Genomic DNA, 9,933 nt, shown 5'->3' with positions numbered 1-9,933 from the left:
CATAGTGTTCAAAGCCTGCCTCTACAAAAAGAAGTAGGAAGGGGAAAAGAAACAGATGGAGTTAGTGCTAACAGAGAAATAAAGAGGATTCTTAATAAAGCATGGAATGGGAAGGTGGGACACCAAGATGGGTAATCTATCCAATTTGGGGGAAAACAAAACAAAAACCCCAAAATTTCAAGATATACTGATCTGGTTGAGATGATGAACTCTTTGAAATCAACCTTTTTTCAATTTAAGAAATATAGTAGATTAACTAGAGGGTAATTGTGAGCTTTTGCCTTTTATAAGAGTCCTTTTTGTAAGAGGCAGTAAAGAATAACTGATTCTTACATGAACATGAGTTGGTTGATCTGACCAAATGATGTGTTATTGGAGGTTTTAAAGTAATTAGACTAATAATGTAAGTATAGGGCATTAGAATACCAGAAGGTATATGTATTTATATACATATAAATACATATATCTTATTTATGTATATACCTATATATCTAAAACAAAAGAAACTTCCCATGGACTATGTCAGGCTCTCCTTTTGAGCAAAACAACTTACCTTTTAGAGAAGAATGTAGTATTACTGAGTGAATGAAAAGCCTTCTTCATATAAAATCAGCAAAATAATTGCTAAAGTTATTAGAATTTTATTTTCTTTCCAAAGACCATGAATGAAATGAATTCGTTCTTCCAACAAGTAGTTATTGAATTTCAACTCCATGTTAAATACTATACAAAATGTTGCAGAGTATATAAACAAGGATAAAAACATTGTCTTCCTTCAAGGATCTTAATGTCTTGCATGTATGTGTGTCTATGTATATCTGTATCATCTATATCTATCTACATGATGTGTGTGTGATTTTGCTTATAAATAAGTATTTTTATTCACATAAAATTTTAACAATGAAGAAAATATATAGTAAACACTCTTCTAGATTATTCATTACTTGTTTTTGACTATACTAAGTTTTGGAAATGAAAGGTATGTATAAAACCTTGTCTTTACCATGCAGGAATATTCAACTGAGTAGGGGAAAACAGAAGGACCAAAAAGTAACTATAAAACCATACCCTGTATGTTAAATAAAACTGCATAAAAGAGGAAACAATCTAACCTAGAGGCATCACTAAGCTTTAAAAGAAAGCTTTCAAAAAGAGCTTCTAAGGACATTCCAGTGGAGGAGAGGCACAAAAGTGGGAAAAGGAAGTCTTTGAGGTAGATGGAATAGCATGATGACATGCACAAAAGTCATGAAACAATTACCCTTTTGGGAAATGTGTGGCTAGTCCAACTGAAGGAGCATAGACTATAAGATATACAGCAGTGGGAGAGTAGTCTGGAAAAGTACATGAGAAAGTACAGGGTGTGCCATGTTATGGAATCTGAACAGTAGCTCATGGATAAAAAGGAGCTGTCGTGTCATTTTTATTAAATTAAATTAATGTATTTGATTTTACTTCATTATTTTCATATATTTTCATATAATGTTATTTAGTAATTAATATGTTTCAATATATGCACTATGATTTTACACATTCAAGTTAGAAGGTATATAAAATATATAAATTTCAGAAAATAACTTTACAAAATCTCCCACTCTCCTATTTCTTCAGATAGTGCCTACTGATTCTCAGAAGTCATGATGAAAGAAGCTAACTTCCATTAACCCTCCTTTCCCTTCTTCTTACACTCTATTTTAGTTAACTATTTTTCTTTTTTTTCTCTGGTATTTACCATTATGCCCTTAAGTATTCTTACCTTATTAGTATTCTTATACCTTATTACTTGCTATTATAGATATCCTTGAATAAAAAGGTGAGGGAATCAAACATTTACATTTCTTTTCCCTTTTCTTCTTTTTCCCTTCCAGTATAGTTAGTATGATCAGGGATGGCTACTCTGGATGACATTTTGAGCCAAGATTGGAATATTGAAAAGGATCCAAACATTTGAAAGTTTTAGTAGAGTTCTCAGTCATTAATATATTATTTTACTTTCCATAAGGCCAACTTTTTCTGGGTCATGTGTGATCATTGCAGGACACCTGAATTCCAGGTGCATAAGCCCATTGCCCTAATTCTTTTGCTGTAAAATCAGTTTCTCCATCAGGTAGTGTTGTTGAATAGTGTTTGTACTCAGTCACAGCTTATACTGCCCACAGAAACATGTCAGGTATTGAAGACAAATCTAAGTCCAGGTTAGATATCTGTCCCAGGGAGCACAAATCACTCATACCCCCCACCCCCATAATGAAAGATTCCCAGTGTAATCAGCCTGGGAGGTTGAGTGGTTCCCCTATTATGATAACAGAGCTCAGAGCTGGTTATGCAACTGCAAAATTGGGCACTCATTCCTAGCAGTAGCCAAGACATTGCTGGAGAAGAGAAGTCCATGCTGTTGAGCACTTGTATAATCTCCATGCCTGCTACCATAAACTTATCGAGGAAGCCCTGGGGTTGCTGATGAAAAGAGAATGTTATCCATGTGTAGACCATTTTGTTCACCTGATTACTAAAGCTCTTCCCTGCTGCAAGGGACTTGTGGTGAGTATTCACCTGAAAAACAAGCTCTCACTCAAGGTCCATTCTGAGATTCCTTTTCATAAAATTGTTACCTGGGCTTCCCTGGTGGCGCAGTGGTTGACAATCTGCCTGCTAATGCAGGGGACACCGGTTCGAGCCCTGGTCTGGGAAGATCCCACATGCCACGGAGCAGCTGGGCCCGTGAGCCACAACTACTGAGCCTGCGCGTCTGGAGCCTGTGCCCCGCAACGGGAGGGGCCGCGATAGTGAAAGGCCCACGCACCGCGATGAAGAGCGGTCCCCGCACCGCGATGAAGAGTGGCCCCCACTTGCCGCAACTAGAGAAAGCCCTCGCACGAACCTAAGACCCAACACAGCCAAAAATAAAATAAATAAAGTAGCAAAAAAAAATAAAATAAAATAAAAAAAAAAATAAAATTGTTACCTAAAATTATTTTTTAAGTTGAGGTATAATTGACTTACAATATTATGTTAGTTTCAGGTGTACAACATAGTGATTTGATATTTTTATATATTATGAAATAATTACTATGATAAGTCTAGTCACCATCTGTCACCATACAAAAGTTACTACAATACTATTTATTATATTCCCAATGCTGTACTTTATATCCTTAAGACTTGTTTATTTTATAACTGTAAGTTTGTACCACTTACCTATTTCCCCTTCACCTATTTCCCCCCTCCCCCTACTCCCCTCCCCTCTGACAACCACCTGTTTGTTCTTTGTATCTATGAGTCTGTCTCTGTTTTGTTCCATTTTTTTTTTCGATGCCACATATAAGTGAAGTAATTTGGTGTTTGCCTTTCTCTGTCTACCTTATTTCACTTAGCATAGACCTTTTAGGTCTATCCATGGTGTCTGCAAATGGCAAGATCTCATTCTTTTTTATGGCTGAGTAATATTCTACTGTATGTATACCACATCTTCTTTATCTATTTGTCTATCAATGAACACTTACGTTACTTCCAAAATTCTTTGTCACCTATACACCAGACTTCTTTTTTTTTCTCTGAACATCATTTTTAATCCTTAGGAAAAAAATTTTAAGACCTTAAGCTCTACTGCTTTTAAAAAATAGTGATTTTCATAAATACTCTTGATACTTTAATAATAGATACAATTAGAGCTGTACTATTAAGGGCTAAAGGCACAATGTACAATAACATTCCATACCTAATGGAAGAAAGTTCTGACTTTTAGCTCAAACCTAACAAGCAGACTTCTTATTTTTAAATCCCTAAACATCCAGCCAAACCAAAGTTCTCTAAAGTTCTTCATACTCTTATTCCATTATCTTATTTTCTTCATAGCTGAATAAAATCAGTGACTATTCTGTTCTACTCTAAAAATTTAAGAGAGTGCCTGCAATATGGTAGACATTCATAAATATTTGTTGAATGAATACATTAATGAAAAAAAGTTAAAGTTTACAGACAGTGGAATGTCAAGTGGGATATATAAGCATGGTGGAAAATAAATATTAATAAAAAAGCACAGTAAACATTATTTAACAGTATACCAGACACTGATCTGAGAGCTTTATATCTATCAAGTCATTTCATCTTCACAATTCCATGAGGTAGGTACTAATAGATTTGTTTCTGCTTTGCAGATAAGGCAAATGAGGCACAGAGAGGTTAATTAACCTTCCAAAGATCACACAGCTAGTCAGTGTTAGGGCCTAGAATTTTGACTCCAAAGGCCATCTTGAACTACTATACCATATTGCTGTAGAATTGAGGTAAAAGGTCACTTTGGAGAAACATAGAGAATGGCACAACAAATTCTTTAGAATATATTAAACATGCCTGTATTCAGCTTGCTGATGAGTCTATGTCAAAGGCCAAGGAGAAGGTACCAAGAAAAAAGAATTTTCCATAGTAGTTGAGATGGGACTTTGAATTGATGAGGAAGATGGCTGTGAAATTTGGGAGTTTGTATAAGGAACAAATAGGTGGACATGGAATACTCAATTTGTTTAGTAAATAATTTACCTTGTCCCAAAAGAATTCTGGCCATTGTCTTCTTGAAGGCAAACTTTAAGCCCTTAGAATGACATGCCTGGAAACTTGGATCACACTGGATAGTCTTAACAAGGTGATTTCGGGTGGGGACTTTGGGCCAAGACAGGTGGTAACACCACGACTTAAGTTGGGGGTTTTGGGTTGCCCAGTCAAAATGGAGCTGGAGATCAACTGTATGTGCAATCAATCATGCCTTTGTGATGGAGCCCCAATGCAAACTCTGGAAACTGAGGCTCAGGTGCATGTCCCTGGTTGGTGATACTCCATGCATGTGTCACACACTGTGTGTGGGAGGGGTTAATGCTGTGCGGAATCCACAGGGAGAGAATGACTGGAAGTTCCATGTTTGGAGACCTCCTGGATGCCGCTCTATAGGTCTCTTCCCTTGGCTGATTTTAATCTTTCACTTTGAAAGTATTTATAGCCATATATATGTACAACAGCTTTCAGTGAGTTCTAGGAGTCAGTCTAGCAAACTATTGAACCCGAGGGTGGTTTTGGGAACCACCATCCCTAACTTACAATTGGTTGTAGAAGTGAGTGTGGTCTTTGGTGGACTGTGTGACCTCAAACTTGACCTAAACTATGCAGTGAGGAAATAATAGTGAGGAAAAGAAACTAGCATCCATGAGTGGCAAATGCTTCAGGATCAGCACTGAGCTCTTTGCTTGAGTGGTCTTATACAAACACCCTAGGTGACCTGTGACAGATGTTATGATCCTGTTTTCAGATGAAGAAACTATGGCTCAGAGAGTTTTTGCGACTAACCTAAAGATGCTAAGGCCAAGGACTATTTTCAGGTCTCTAAATTTTTCTTGGATAGTAAAAGTAAAGTAAGACTTCATCCCTAGCACGAATTGTGGACTTGGGTCATACCAGGGGTGAAAGACCAGAGCTGTAAAAGGGACCTGCCCAGCTAAGAGAAAGAGATAAAAACAATGCCACAAATTATTGAATATTTCAGACGTCTGCAAGATGTAACCAAATGAATCTGAACTGGGTTCTTCCTCAAGCTCATACTTTAGCCCTAATTTATCGAAAATTCTACCTTCTACTTATGGAACTCAGTAAATATGTTTTGGAAATCTCATTGTATTTATTGCAAACACAAAGGACACAAAATAGGTACTATATTTGCCCTGGTGCGGTATTGGAGGCACAATAAACAAGAACCAAAGGAAATGGAACACATATAAAATTACAATTTTGATAATTGCTCAGAAGGAAAAGTTCAAAGTGCTAGGGGTTTGTATGGGAAGGTCAGAAAAGCCTTCTTAGAAAAAGTGATACTTCAACTGAAAAGAATAGATTCTACTCAGGAGAGGTGAAAGAGTAAGAATATTCTTGGCAGAGGGAAGAAAAGGATTTTGACATGTTTCAGAAACCAAAGGCAGTGTAACTAAAGCATAGTGACAAGGAGAGAGGAGGGCAGGGCCAGGCCATTGTGAGCTATAATAAGGACTGTAGAATTGGTAGATAGCATAGAATCTGGATTTTAGATATGATAGACACCTAAGGTACAAACAAAGAAGGTGAGAAAATGAGGGAAATATAGAAGGAAGGGCTAAGTTTATTGATGGAGATCTTGGATAGCACTGAAGATAAAACTTAGATGCCCCAGTAGACAGAATGTCTGGAAATGTTGGTGCATATTGTGTATACAACCTAATCAACCTACCCCTTTCAATGGCTTTGACAGATGATTTCCTAAAGGGGCCATGTGAAATTAAAAAAAATAATAAAATAAAATAAACCCTGCATGCAACTCTTCTATATGTCTCTCATTTCAGTAGGTTCGAATGTCTTATGAACAAAATTAAATTAAAATTTCAGATCACTCCTGGGGAATGGAAGTGACCATTTTCAATGGGAGAAAACAAGGGAGTAAAAAGGCAAGCCCTTCTAATAGATTATTTAGAATTCAGTTTGTTATCAATCCAACAACTCTTGATGTACTTACCATGTGGACATGGTCCCTGTGTCTGAAAGCCACTGTGGTCTGAGGAATACAACACTTGTGCTGATGCTTGGAGACTTGCTATTTAAAGCCTCAATTTTCGGCAACCCAATTTTCTTTTAGATTCATTCTGTTTGTTTTTGTTCAGTTCTAGGAGCTCAGCCTGAGTCTGAGAAATAATTTAAGAATCTTCACTCAAACCATTGGGACACATCTTTCTAAATCATCAGCAACATTTTCTCTTTTCAAAGAGACCAGACCGGTCCTAGCTCCCTGTCCTCATTCTAAAGGAATTTATGAGAAATTCAAGTTCAAAATGGCTGATGGAGCATTTGAGGTTATACCTGCTTCCTCCCTAAAGCTCAGTAAATTTACAGAGAAAAAGAAAAAAATCACACCAGCATTAGGAGCTTGGGGAGCTGTCTGTCCATCAGCAGGCGGTAACATTTGAGATTCTATGGATGCTACAAAATTCTGTAATTGAGCACATGATAAAAAATAAAACAAAGCAAGCATCTCAACATACAGCATAGAGAAGCAAGGGTCTTCAATAAAAGGAGGTCTCTTGGGGTCAGAATAGGCAGGTGTAGGCTACAGGAGTGGGCTAAGGAGAAACTGGCAATGATATTGATTAAAATGAAAGGGCTCTGATATAGCATATCTGGCTGGACCAGTCTTTGCCATATAAACTGACTGTGGAAACTGCCATCTTGTGTACGTTTCTATTATTGTGGAATTTGCCATCCTAGCTAGAGGTCTCTTACAGCTACAAGAGAAAGAGGCAGAGCAGTGCCAGGTAAGTCCTGGCCACCACACAAGACATGGAATACCGTCTTCCAGCGGTAAAACATCTAATGCACAAGAAAGAAAAAGCTGTGTAGACTACTTGTCTGCCCAGCTTCTCACTGCAGAGCTTCTGTAAACCAATCTCTGTACCCTGAGGGGGATGGTGATTTTCCTTCTTCTTTAGATCTCAGGCACAATCATATTATCAAAATCCTTATATAGTTGATATATAAATCTCACTGTATTAGTTATTTTCATAATGTTATAGCCACCCATGAACCTATCACCTATAGCAGAAGCTAGGATCTTGAAAATGTTCCCCCCATCCCTCTGCCACCCCTCATCCATTAAGGCGATCATCTTGAATCCCACCCCATATTCATCATTTCCTTGATTTCCTTTCTGCACATGTTTATTTCTTATACATAAATTCTTTTAAAATTATATCTGTATTTGACTTTATAAAAATTGGTATCATGCTGTGTATAATCCTTTTACAGGTACTTTTTGCTTAATATTATATTGCTGTTTTATCCCTATTCTTGCATCCCTGTTCTCTGTAGTTACGCATTCTGACTGCCATGTAATATTTTGTTATCTGCATTTACTTTAGTCATGCACTCTCCTGCTGGTGAGGGTTTAGACGGTTTCCAATTTTCTGATAATGTGAACAATGCTGCTATGAACATGCTGGACCATTTCTCCCATGTTCAGGTGCAAAGTTTTCTCTTGGTATACACTTAGGAGTGGAATTGTCAGGCCATAGCAGAGAGGATGTCCAACTTTAGCCAGGAATACCAAACCATGCTCCACAATAGGTGCTCAGCCTACACCCCCTCCAGCAAGGTATATTTTATCCATGTGCTTGTCTCCAGTACTTGATATTGTAGGATTTTACATTTTTGTCCATTAAATCATATAAAGTGTCATGCCGTTGTGGTCATTACTGACATTTTCCTGATCAATAATTATGCTGAACATTTCTTTATAGATTTATTGGTCGTTTGTGTTTACTCTTCTGTGAAATGCCTGTTCTTGCTCCCTACTACCTGACTTTTTAAAATTAGTTTGTTGGTGTTTTTCTAGTTAATTTTTGAGCTCTTAAAAAATATTTTCAATAGCAGTCTTTTGATTTTCCGTTTTGCAAAGATGCTTTCCCAGATTGTAACTTACTTTTCCATTGTCTGGAATGGGTCTTTTGATAAATGAAATCTGAATTTTAATATTGCTTATTTATTGATATTTTATATTCCTTGCTATTTCTGTTATTTAAGGAGCTGCTTTTTATAAATTAATGTAGTCATCTTGCTAAATTATCCTATTATTTCTAAAACATCTTCTGTCTTTTTAGTTCTTCTATGTAAACAGTTATGTTCCAGTGATGACACTTTTGCTTTCTCCTTTCCAAAACATATGAGTCTACTTTTTTCCTTTCATGTATCTTAAATCTTACTGGACTGGCTAGTACTTCTGTTAAAATATTGATTAGAAGTGGTGATAGTGGATCCCCTTGTCACCTTTCCTATTGTGAAAGGAATGTTTATAATATCTCTCCATTTATAATTAACTTTACCCATATATTTTTATTCTGAATGAGTGTTAGATTTTATCAAATCCTTTTTTTGCATCTATTAAAATAATGTTCCTTTTTCAGTCTAATAATGTAGTAAACTTCAATTACAGATTTTTAAATATAAAATTACCTTTTCTTATCCAGAATAAACCCAACTTGGTCATAGTGGATGATATTTCTTTTTCTCACCTTAGAAGATTGATAAAAATCAATACTAGATCTATTTTGGCTTAGTGTTTCTTTACTGCTACAATTCTTAATAGTTATAGAATTAATCAAATTTTTTATTTCATTTTTACTCAATTCTGATGTTATATTTTCCCAAGAATTTGTCTACTTCTTTTAATTTTTGTAATATTAAATTTTGTAATATTAAAGAATATCAACTTTTTAATCTTTTAAGTTTCTACACACATTTCACTTTTTATATCTTTTTTTTTTTTAATTTTTTTAATGCTATTCTTGTCTGCTTACATTCTTTTTATTTATGTATGTATGTATGTACGTATGACTTTGTTGGGTCTTCGTTTCTGTGCGAGGGCTTTCTCCAGTTGCGGCAAGCGGGGGCCACTCCTCATCGCGGTGCGGGGGCCACTCTTCATTGCGGTGCGGGGGCCACTCTTCATCGCGGTGTGCGGGCCTCTCACTATCGCGGCCCCTCTCGTTGCCGAGCACAGGCTCCAGACGCTCAGGCTCAGTAGTTGTGGCTCACGGGCCCAGTTGCTCCGTGGCATGCGGGATCCTCCCAGACCAGGGCTCGAACCCGCGTCCCCTGCATTGGCAGGCAGATTCTCAACCACTGCGCCACCAGGGAAGCCCTTTATATCATTTTAATGTTATTTTTGTCTTCTTTATTTCTTGATTATTTTGCCAGATTTTTGTCTACTTTAATTTTTTCAAAGAACCAACTCATGTGTTCTTTTTTTCCACTGCCATTGTATTTTGCTTTCTATTTTATTAATTTTTGACTTTACTTCTGTTGTGTTTTTCCTTTCTTCCTCCCTCTCCTTCTTTCACTTTTCTTCTTCCTTTGTTTCCTTTTCTTACC

At 36.7% G+C, this 9,933-nt stretch overlaps 1 long non-coding RNA gene across 1 annotated transcript; it reads right to left on the bottom strand.

Moving 5' to 3' along the window:
- Positions 1 to 856: 856 nt before the first annotated feature.
- On the bottom strand, positions 857 to 9,315 carry LOC309627205. The gene is made up of 2 exons (XR_014243591.1): positions 2,966 to 9,315; positions 857 to 2,612 (listed from the first exon to the last, which is right to left on the bottom strand). It is a non-coding gene; the product is annotated as an uncharacterized lncRNA (long non-coding RNA).
- Between the last annotated feature and the right edge of the window lie 618 nt (positions 9,316 to 9,933).

This window comes from Balaenoptera borealis, assembly GCF_965194805.1.
Source record: "Balaenoptera borealis genome assembly, chromosome: 3".
Taxonomy (NCBI): Eukaryota; Metazoa; Chordata; class Mammalia; order Artiodactyla; family Balaenopteridae; genus Balaenoptera; species Balaenoptera borealis.
This window is presented reverse-complemented; position numbering and strand designations above follow the sequence as displayed.